We start from the raw sequence: 7,878 nt of genomic DNA on the forward strand, positions 1-7,878 counted from the left end.
CCCTGGGAGTCTCCAAGCAAGAACACTGGAGTGGGTTGCCATTTCCTTCTTGAAGTCGCTCAGTCGTGTCCAACTCTTAGCGACCCCATGGACTGCAGCCTACCAGGCTCCTCCATCCATGGGATTTTTCCAGGCAAGAGTATTGGAGTGGGGTGCCATTGCCTTTTCCGCATCCATTGTTAGATTCCCCAATTCATTTTTTTTTAATTATATGACACATAACATTGATTCAATATAAGGTTGTGCTATGTACATTGTGCTTTGTCGCTCAGTCATGTCTGATTCTTTGCAAATCCATGGACTGTAGCCGTCAGGCTCCTCTGTCCATGGGGACTCTCCAGGCAAGAATACTGGAGTGGATTGCCATGCCCTCCCTTCCAGGGGATCTTCCCAACCCAGATATCAAACCCAGGTCTCCTGCATTGCAGGCAGATTCTTTACCATCTGAGCCACCAAGGAAGACCCCCACCAGCTGTATCAGGTTCAGATCAGATCAGATCAGTTGCTCAGTTGTGCCCGACTCTTTGCGACCCCATGAATCGCAGCACGCCAGACCTCCCTGTCCATCACCAACTCCCGGAGTTCACTCAGACTCATGTCCATCGAGTCAGTGATGCCATCCAGCCATCTCATCCACTGTCGTCCCCTTCTCCTCTTGCCCCCAATCCCTCCCAGCATCAGAGTCTTTTCCAATGAGTCAACTCTTCACATGAGGTGGCCAAAGTACTGGAGTTTCAGCTTCAGCATCATTCCCTCCAAAGAAATCCAAGGGCTGATCTCCTCCAGAATGGACTGGTTGGATCTCCTTGCAGTCCAAGGGACTCTCAAGAGTCTTCTCCAACACCACAGTTCAAAAGCATCAATTCTTCAGTGCTCAGCCTTCTTCACAGTCCAACTCTCACATCCACATGTGACCACAGGAAAAACCATAGCCTTGACTAGACGAACCTTTGTTGGCAAAGTAATGTCTCTGCTTTTCAATATGCTATCTAGGTTGGTCATAACTTTCCTTAGGTTAGAGCATGTTAAATTTATACATTAACACATTCTAAAGTGATTACCACTGGAATGATAATTAGAATCTCCACTGAATTACACAAGTATCATATCTTTTTAGTGGTTGAAATCATTAACTTCCAGTTTCTTAGCAAATTTGGTGATTATAATACTGTTCTCTATATTCATGATACTACGCATTAGACCTCTAGGATATATTTACCACTCATTGCCAAGTTTGTACACTTAAACAGCATCTGTCCTATACATCTACCCTCAATCCCTGGAAATACCATTTCACTTTTCACTTTATGAGTCTGGCATTTTTAGATTCCACACAAAAGTGATATTGTATAGTATGTGTGTTTCTTTGTCTGATGGATCCCACTTTCCATAATGTGTTCAAGGTCCATCCAGAATACTAGGAAAGGCAGGATATCTTTCCTTCTCATGGCTGAATACGATTCCAGTGTATAGTATATACAGTGAACACTTGAAAAACATGGATTTGAAATGCCTGGGTCCACTTGTAAGTGTATTTCTTTCACTAAATATATTCAAGTTTGGTTGAACCTGAGGACATAGAACCATGGAAATCTGTAAAGTTACACTCCATTTTTCCATTGTGGGGAGGGTTAGCACCTCTAACCCTTATTTTTTCAAGCATCAAATACACACATAGACAAAAATCTTTGATCCATTCATCTGTTGATGGGCATTTAGGTTGCTTGCTTATGTTGGACATTGTAAAAATGCTACTATAAACACAGAAATGATTATATCTCTTAGATATCCTGCTTCCATTTTCTTTGAGTATATACCCAGGAGTGAACTTGCTAGACCACATGGCAGTTCTACTTTTAATTCTTGAGGAACCTCCATATTGTTTTCCATAGTAACTGTACCAATTTACATTTCCACCAACAGTATATAAAGAGTTCTCTTTTTTCCACATCTTCACCAACACTAGCTATGTCTTATCTTATTGATGATAGTCATTCTAAGAGGTATGAGGTGATATCTTACTGATGCTTTGATACGCATTTCCCAATAATTAGTGATGTTGAGCATCTTTTCATGTACCCATTGGCCATCTGAATGCATTCTTTGAAAATATGTCTATTTAGTTTCCCTGCTTGGTTTTTAATTGGATTTTTTGTTGCCATTGAGTTGTGTAAGTGCTTTATATATTTTGATTATCAATCCCTTAACTGAAATACGATTTGCCAAAGCTTTCTCCCATTCTTCAGGTTGCTTTTCATTTTGTTGTTTCTTTTGCTGTGCAGAAGTTTTTAAGTCTGACATAGTCACGTTTGTTGATTTTTGCATTTGTTGTGTCTGCTTTCAGAGTCATATCCAAAAAATAATTGCCAAGATAATGTCAAGGAGCTTCTTCCCATTCCCTGTATTCTTGAAAACAAGTCAGCTCTATGACTTTTGCCAAGATTGATTACTCTTATGGGGACAGGAGAGATGATTAAAAAAAAAAAAATGGAGGAAAAGAGGGTCCAAATAACAATGTAAGGCCCAAATATACATGGGCCTTAAAACAAAACAAAAAACAATAAGACTTCCAACAACATTTCATACTCTTTCAGTAAGGACAGACACATGGTCCTTCACTTTCTTATTGAGAAAAGGTAAACTTGGTGAGAAGTTGAAAAGACTGAGTTTCTGTATAGTGCATATTTGCCCAATCAATTTGACAAAATAAGCAAAACATGATAAATTGGACAGCTTTGTGCTTCAAAGTTCAGCCTAGTGAAAACAATCGTAAACATAATGTGGAGCAAAGCTGTCATTCTCTAGGATAGAACAGATAATTTTGTCAAACCTGAACAGTTAATGCTCTGTTGTGATCGGGTCATAGAATGATCAGAGGGCAGCTATCCTTAGTCAGAAATTTAGCTTATTTAACAAACAGAAACAGTATCACTGACACTAACTATATATGAGCAGCTCCTTTGTACTTTTTCAAGGTGTGATTTATTCCAAAGTAGAATCTACAGAGTGGAAGCCACATGTGAACACTCATGGCAGATCCACAGAGTATCAAACAAAGTAATAACTAAGATATATATAAGAATGGCCTCATATTGGATTCCATAGCACACAAACTAAAAATTAGAATGATATAGAAAAGATGAGCATGGCCCCTGAGCAAGGATGATGTGCAAATTTGTGAACTGTCATATTTTTGGAGTTTGGGATTAACTTATACACACTAATATACATAAAGTAGATAACAAACAAGGACCACTGTATAGCACACAGAACTATATTCAATATTTTGTAATAACCTACAAGGAAAAAGAATCTGAAAAAGAATACATACATATGTATGTGTGTACATACATATATACACATACACACAGAATTAACTGAATCACTTTGCTGTACCCCTGAAACTAACACAACATTGTAAAGCAACTATACTTCAACTACAAAAATGGCCTCAATATTTATATTTTAAGAACCGACTCATAATAAGCACTGAAAATTAAATGGATAATCTATTCACAAATAACAACATGTTTTATTTTAATTATTTAAGTTTACTTCCAGGACAGTTGCAAGATAACAATTTAATTCAGAAAATACCCCCTTATGTGCTTAAATATATTCACTTTTCATTTGTTAGTTCTGGAACTGAATAGAAATAACAAAATTGTTTACTTCTCTTGATTTCATTCACATGGTCAGTTGCATTTGTGAAAGTGAAATTTACCAGATCAAAAAATCCTGCACTGACAAGCTGTGAGCAATGACAATAATTCCACTAATGCAGTTGCCAAGTACACTAATTATCCTAATGATGATTCAGTCTTCTGATAATCACATCCCCCAAGGACCTTATACAGTCAGTCTACACAGCTGCAGAGTCCTCTCCAGGCTCATTTTGCCTATTCCTGTCTCAGTTTAAAACTACATAATATTACTTTATTAGCATAAAATAATCATCATAGCTGAACATGAACTGAACACACAGACAGCTAGACTGCTGAAGGGTAATCGAGGAGACTCCTACATGAGGTGCTTAGTCCTGTCATTCATTTCTCCAATGCCTGATAGAGGCGTAATTTATACCAGAAATCTGCTTCCATCTAAAGCAATGGTGTGGATTTTGAAGGAATAAAAATACTTAAGTGATCTATTCACCTAAATCAATGGGCACACTGTTTGATAAAAATATTTTGAAATCCTAACTAAGTGATTTCTTTATAGGGTTTTGGGAACTTCTTTTTCCTTCCTGAATTCTCAAGTAGCAAATCAAAATGACTTTCACAAGACTACAGAATTTTGAGGTCTAATTTTCAATACAAGAGTATTTACCTTATCACAGAGTTAAGATAGCAAAACCTGTGTTTGGGAAAAGAGACAACAGTTATTTACTCTGCATTCAATAATTTTGTAAAATACTGTTTTATATTTTAAATTTAAAACCGATTTCTTGAGTAGATTTTTACATTAGTTCCCTTTGTACCCTGGGTTTCATGAGCCAACGTGGAGCCTCCAGGGTGGATGCTGTCCACACAGGTCATTTGCATCACAAGTGAAAAATACAAACTTTTAAAGAATCTACTAGTCTTTTAAACTCCAGTCTTTTAAAGAATCTACTAGAAACCTGTCAAATGTTTCCCCTGGAGGGACAGATTATTACCCTGGACAGCAATCAAACCTGTTATCTGCCGCCACAGGAAGAAACAATCCCTGTTTCCGCCTTGAAAAATGTAGTTCAGGAAATTGTAACAGTGTCAATTCCTGCTTATAAGATATGTAGAAACACAAGAGGCTAATGGAAATTACCTCCCAACAGGTCTTCCAAGTTATAATCTGATAAATAATTTCCAGAAACTGCCACTTTCCAGATATGCTTTATTTTGATATTACTTTCTTTTTTTTATATTACTTTTTTTTATATATAACTTTCTTTTTGTTTTCATTTGTTCGTTTGAGTGGAATGATAACATACAACAAATGGAAAGAACAGAACGAGTAAGTTTGGTTCTCCAAAACTAGATGCCAAGACAGAATCACATATTCAAGATATTTGTTGGGAGTAAAGGCTTTTTAGATAAAAAGCAAAGAAAGCAGGGTTGGGTAGAAAAACCTTTCAGAAGACAATGCATCTCTGGCTCCTATAAAAAGGCCAAGGGAGGTATAAAGGGCTGGGTAGAAAGTGACTTAGACTGCAATGAAATTCTGGCAAACACCCATCCAATCCCAAGAGGCGTCCCAGAGGACTCAGGTGAGTTCAGTCACTGATGAAGAAAACATAGGCTTGGCTTGTATCCTGTGTCAGGTCTCGGATATTAGCAGGTATAATGTGTCAGCTAAATATACTCCTAGAAACAAGTTCTCTCTTGAGAGATCTCATCAGAGTGTTCACAGAACTGCTGTAACAAGGACAGTAAAACTTGCAAGTGTAGATAAAAGTCACAGTTTATTTTGTCTGGAATGTCCTCTGTATCCTACATGTTTTAAAGGTTTCCACCCTGGAAATTATTAAAGATAAGTGATCTTATGTTTTGCAATTGGAGAATAAGATACAAATCCACAGCTTCTGTTGAGACAACATAAAAAACTTACAGGTAGACACAAAATGAAGAACAAAAGAGATTTCAGAATTTTAGTGTAAAACAGAGATCAGCAAACTTTTTCTTTAAAAAACTAGATGTTTGGCTTTCGTGCCACATAGTCTCTGTTACAATTACCCCATTCTGCCCTTGTAGTGTGAAAGCAGCCATAGACAATATATCAATATAATCAAATGGGACTGACTATATACTAATAAAAGTTTTCCCAAAAACAGTGGTAGGCCATATTTGGTCTATAGACCATAGTTCGCCAACTACTGATGTAGAATAATATATTTATGTAATCTGCATGTTTGTCACTTGTATACATGACCAGTGGCAGAAACTGACCAACAGATGACAATCCCCATCTAAGAATTACAGAAACCAAAATTGGAAAACATATGTTTTCTTTGAAAAGTTATAATGTCCATTGAAGAAAGCATCTTTAGGACACCACAAACATATCCACTGTGGTACGAAATTGTTTTATGCTTTAAGGACACACAAGAAGGTTCAGTCAGATGAAGGCCATATAGTCATTTACGCTTAAGTGGAACAAGTAAGCATATGAAGAGGTGGCAAAGAGGTGGAGAAATAAAGAGGTTTTATATAAACACATCCTGGTATTTTCTATTTTTAGCACATCATCTATTGAAATGAGGATAAGAGAATGGCAACCCACTCCAGTATTTTTGCCTGGAGAATCCCTTGGACAGAGGAGCCTGGCTGGCTAAGGTCCATAGGCACACACAGGATCGGACATCATTGAAGAGACAGCGCTATTGAAGAGAAGGCAATGGCAACCTGCCAGGGTCCAGCCCCGGCTGATCCAGGGTATTCGAAGGAGAGACGGCATAGGCGAGGATCAGGAAACAACTGCTTAATTAAATGTTAATTAAGGATATAAAGAGTAATAGAATGAGGATAGCTCAGTAGGAAAATTCAGTGGAGAAAAGAGGCTGAGTAGCTTGGTTTACACGGGAGACCAATAAAACTTCAAGACAAGAAGTTTGCACCACTTACATAGGCTGCAGGCATCCTTCCATTCTCCCGAAGGAGAGGAGACACTGAGGCCACCCCGGTCGGATCTTAGAAGCCCAGGCACAATTAGCAAGCATGGCGGGTTCCGCGCTCCAGATGGAGACTCAGCCAGAATTTGAGAGAGCGAGCGACATGGGGAGACCAAGTTTCAGTGAACAAGGCCCGCACTTTATTTTCCAAAGTATTTTTTATACCTTAAGTTATGCATAGAGGATAATGGGGGAAGGGGTGGAGTCATGCAGCAAGCCAGGCTTTCTTCCTGCAAACTTATCATATGCAAAAGTTCAGGTGAATTACATCATCTTCTGGCCAGGAGGCCTGTTAACATTTTAAGAAACTTATTTTTCTCTAAAGGTGATTATTCCAAAGTCAGGCACCAGCCTCCAAAAAAGCGTCCAAGGTTACAAACATTGAGGCTACTACTTACATTTCTATACACCCATTATATCAATCAATACACTGCCAAGGACACAGTAGGTACGGAGTATGGAGACTTAGCAGCAAACATTGGCCCAATAAGTGAAAAACCCTTCAACAATACAATTTCTAATCAATCTTTTAGCTACTCAAAGGAATCTGTGTTTAGACAGTTTTAGAACATCTCCTGCCTCTCACAGTTGGGAGGCTCTGAACAATCACATGTGGCCGGAAAAACCTATTCAGGCAGGCTAGAGGATTTCCAAAGGAGTTTGTAGGTTGAAACACTGTCACACCCAGGAATTATTAACTAGAGCTGTAAGCTAACTCTTTTTTCAGAGAGAGGTAGTGGGGGACAGCCCCCGTAAAGTCAGGTGTAGGTGACAGCACAAAGCAGAAAGTAGGCAGGCTCTGGTTTGGGGGTAGATGCTCGAGAATTTCCAGGGGGACTCCTGAGGCTCGATCCCGCCTTTGCCTGTGCCGAGCCTCCTTCCTCATGACCTTTGCCATGGGCGGAGCTCCTGCTCCCGGCAGTGATAGAATTCCAGTTGAGCTATTCCAGATCCTGAAAGATTATGCTGTGGAAAGTGCTGCACTCAATATGCAATATGCAATATGCACTCAATATGCAATACGCCGGCTCCCAGTATCAACCCACTCCAGTACTCTTGCCTGGGGAATCCCATGGACGGAGGAGACTGGTAGGCTGCAGTCCATGTGGTCGCTGAGTCGGACATGAATGAGTGACTTCACTTTCACGTTTCACTTTCATGCATTGGTGAAGGAAATGGCAACCCACTCCAGTGTTCTTGCCTGGAGAATCCCAGGGACGGGGCAGCCTGGT

The 7,878-nt window shown here is 39.2% G+C and overlaps 1 non-coding gene across 1 annotated transcript; it reads left to right on the forward strand.

Moving 5' to 3' along the window:
* The first annotated feature begins 3,093 nt into the window (after positions 1-3,093).
* LOC112580051 lies at positions 3,094-3,195 on the forward strand. Its single transcript, XR_003104406.2, has one exon. It is a non-coding gene; the product is annotated as a U6 spliceosomal RNA (small nuclear RNA).
* Positions 3,196-7,878: the final 4,683 nt, after the last annotated feature.

Source organism: Bubalus bubalis, chromosome 17, assembly GCF_019923935.1.
Source record: "Bubalus bubalis isolate 160015118507 breed Murrah chromosome 17, NDDB_SH_1, whole genome shotgun sequence".
Lineage (NCBI taxonomy): Eukaryota > Metazoa > Chordata > Mammalia > Artiodactyla > Bovidae > Bubalus > Bubalus bubalis.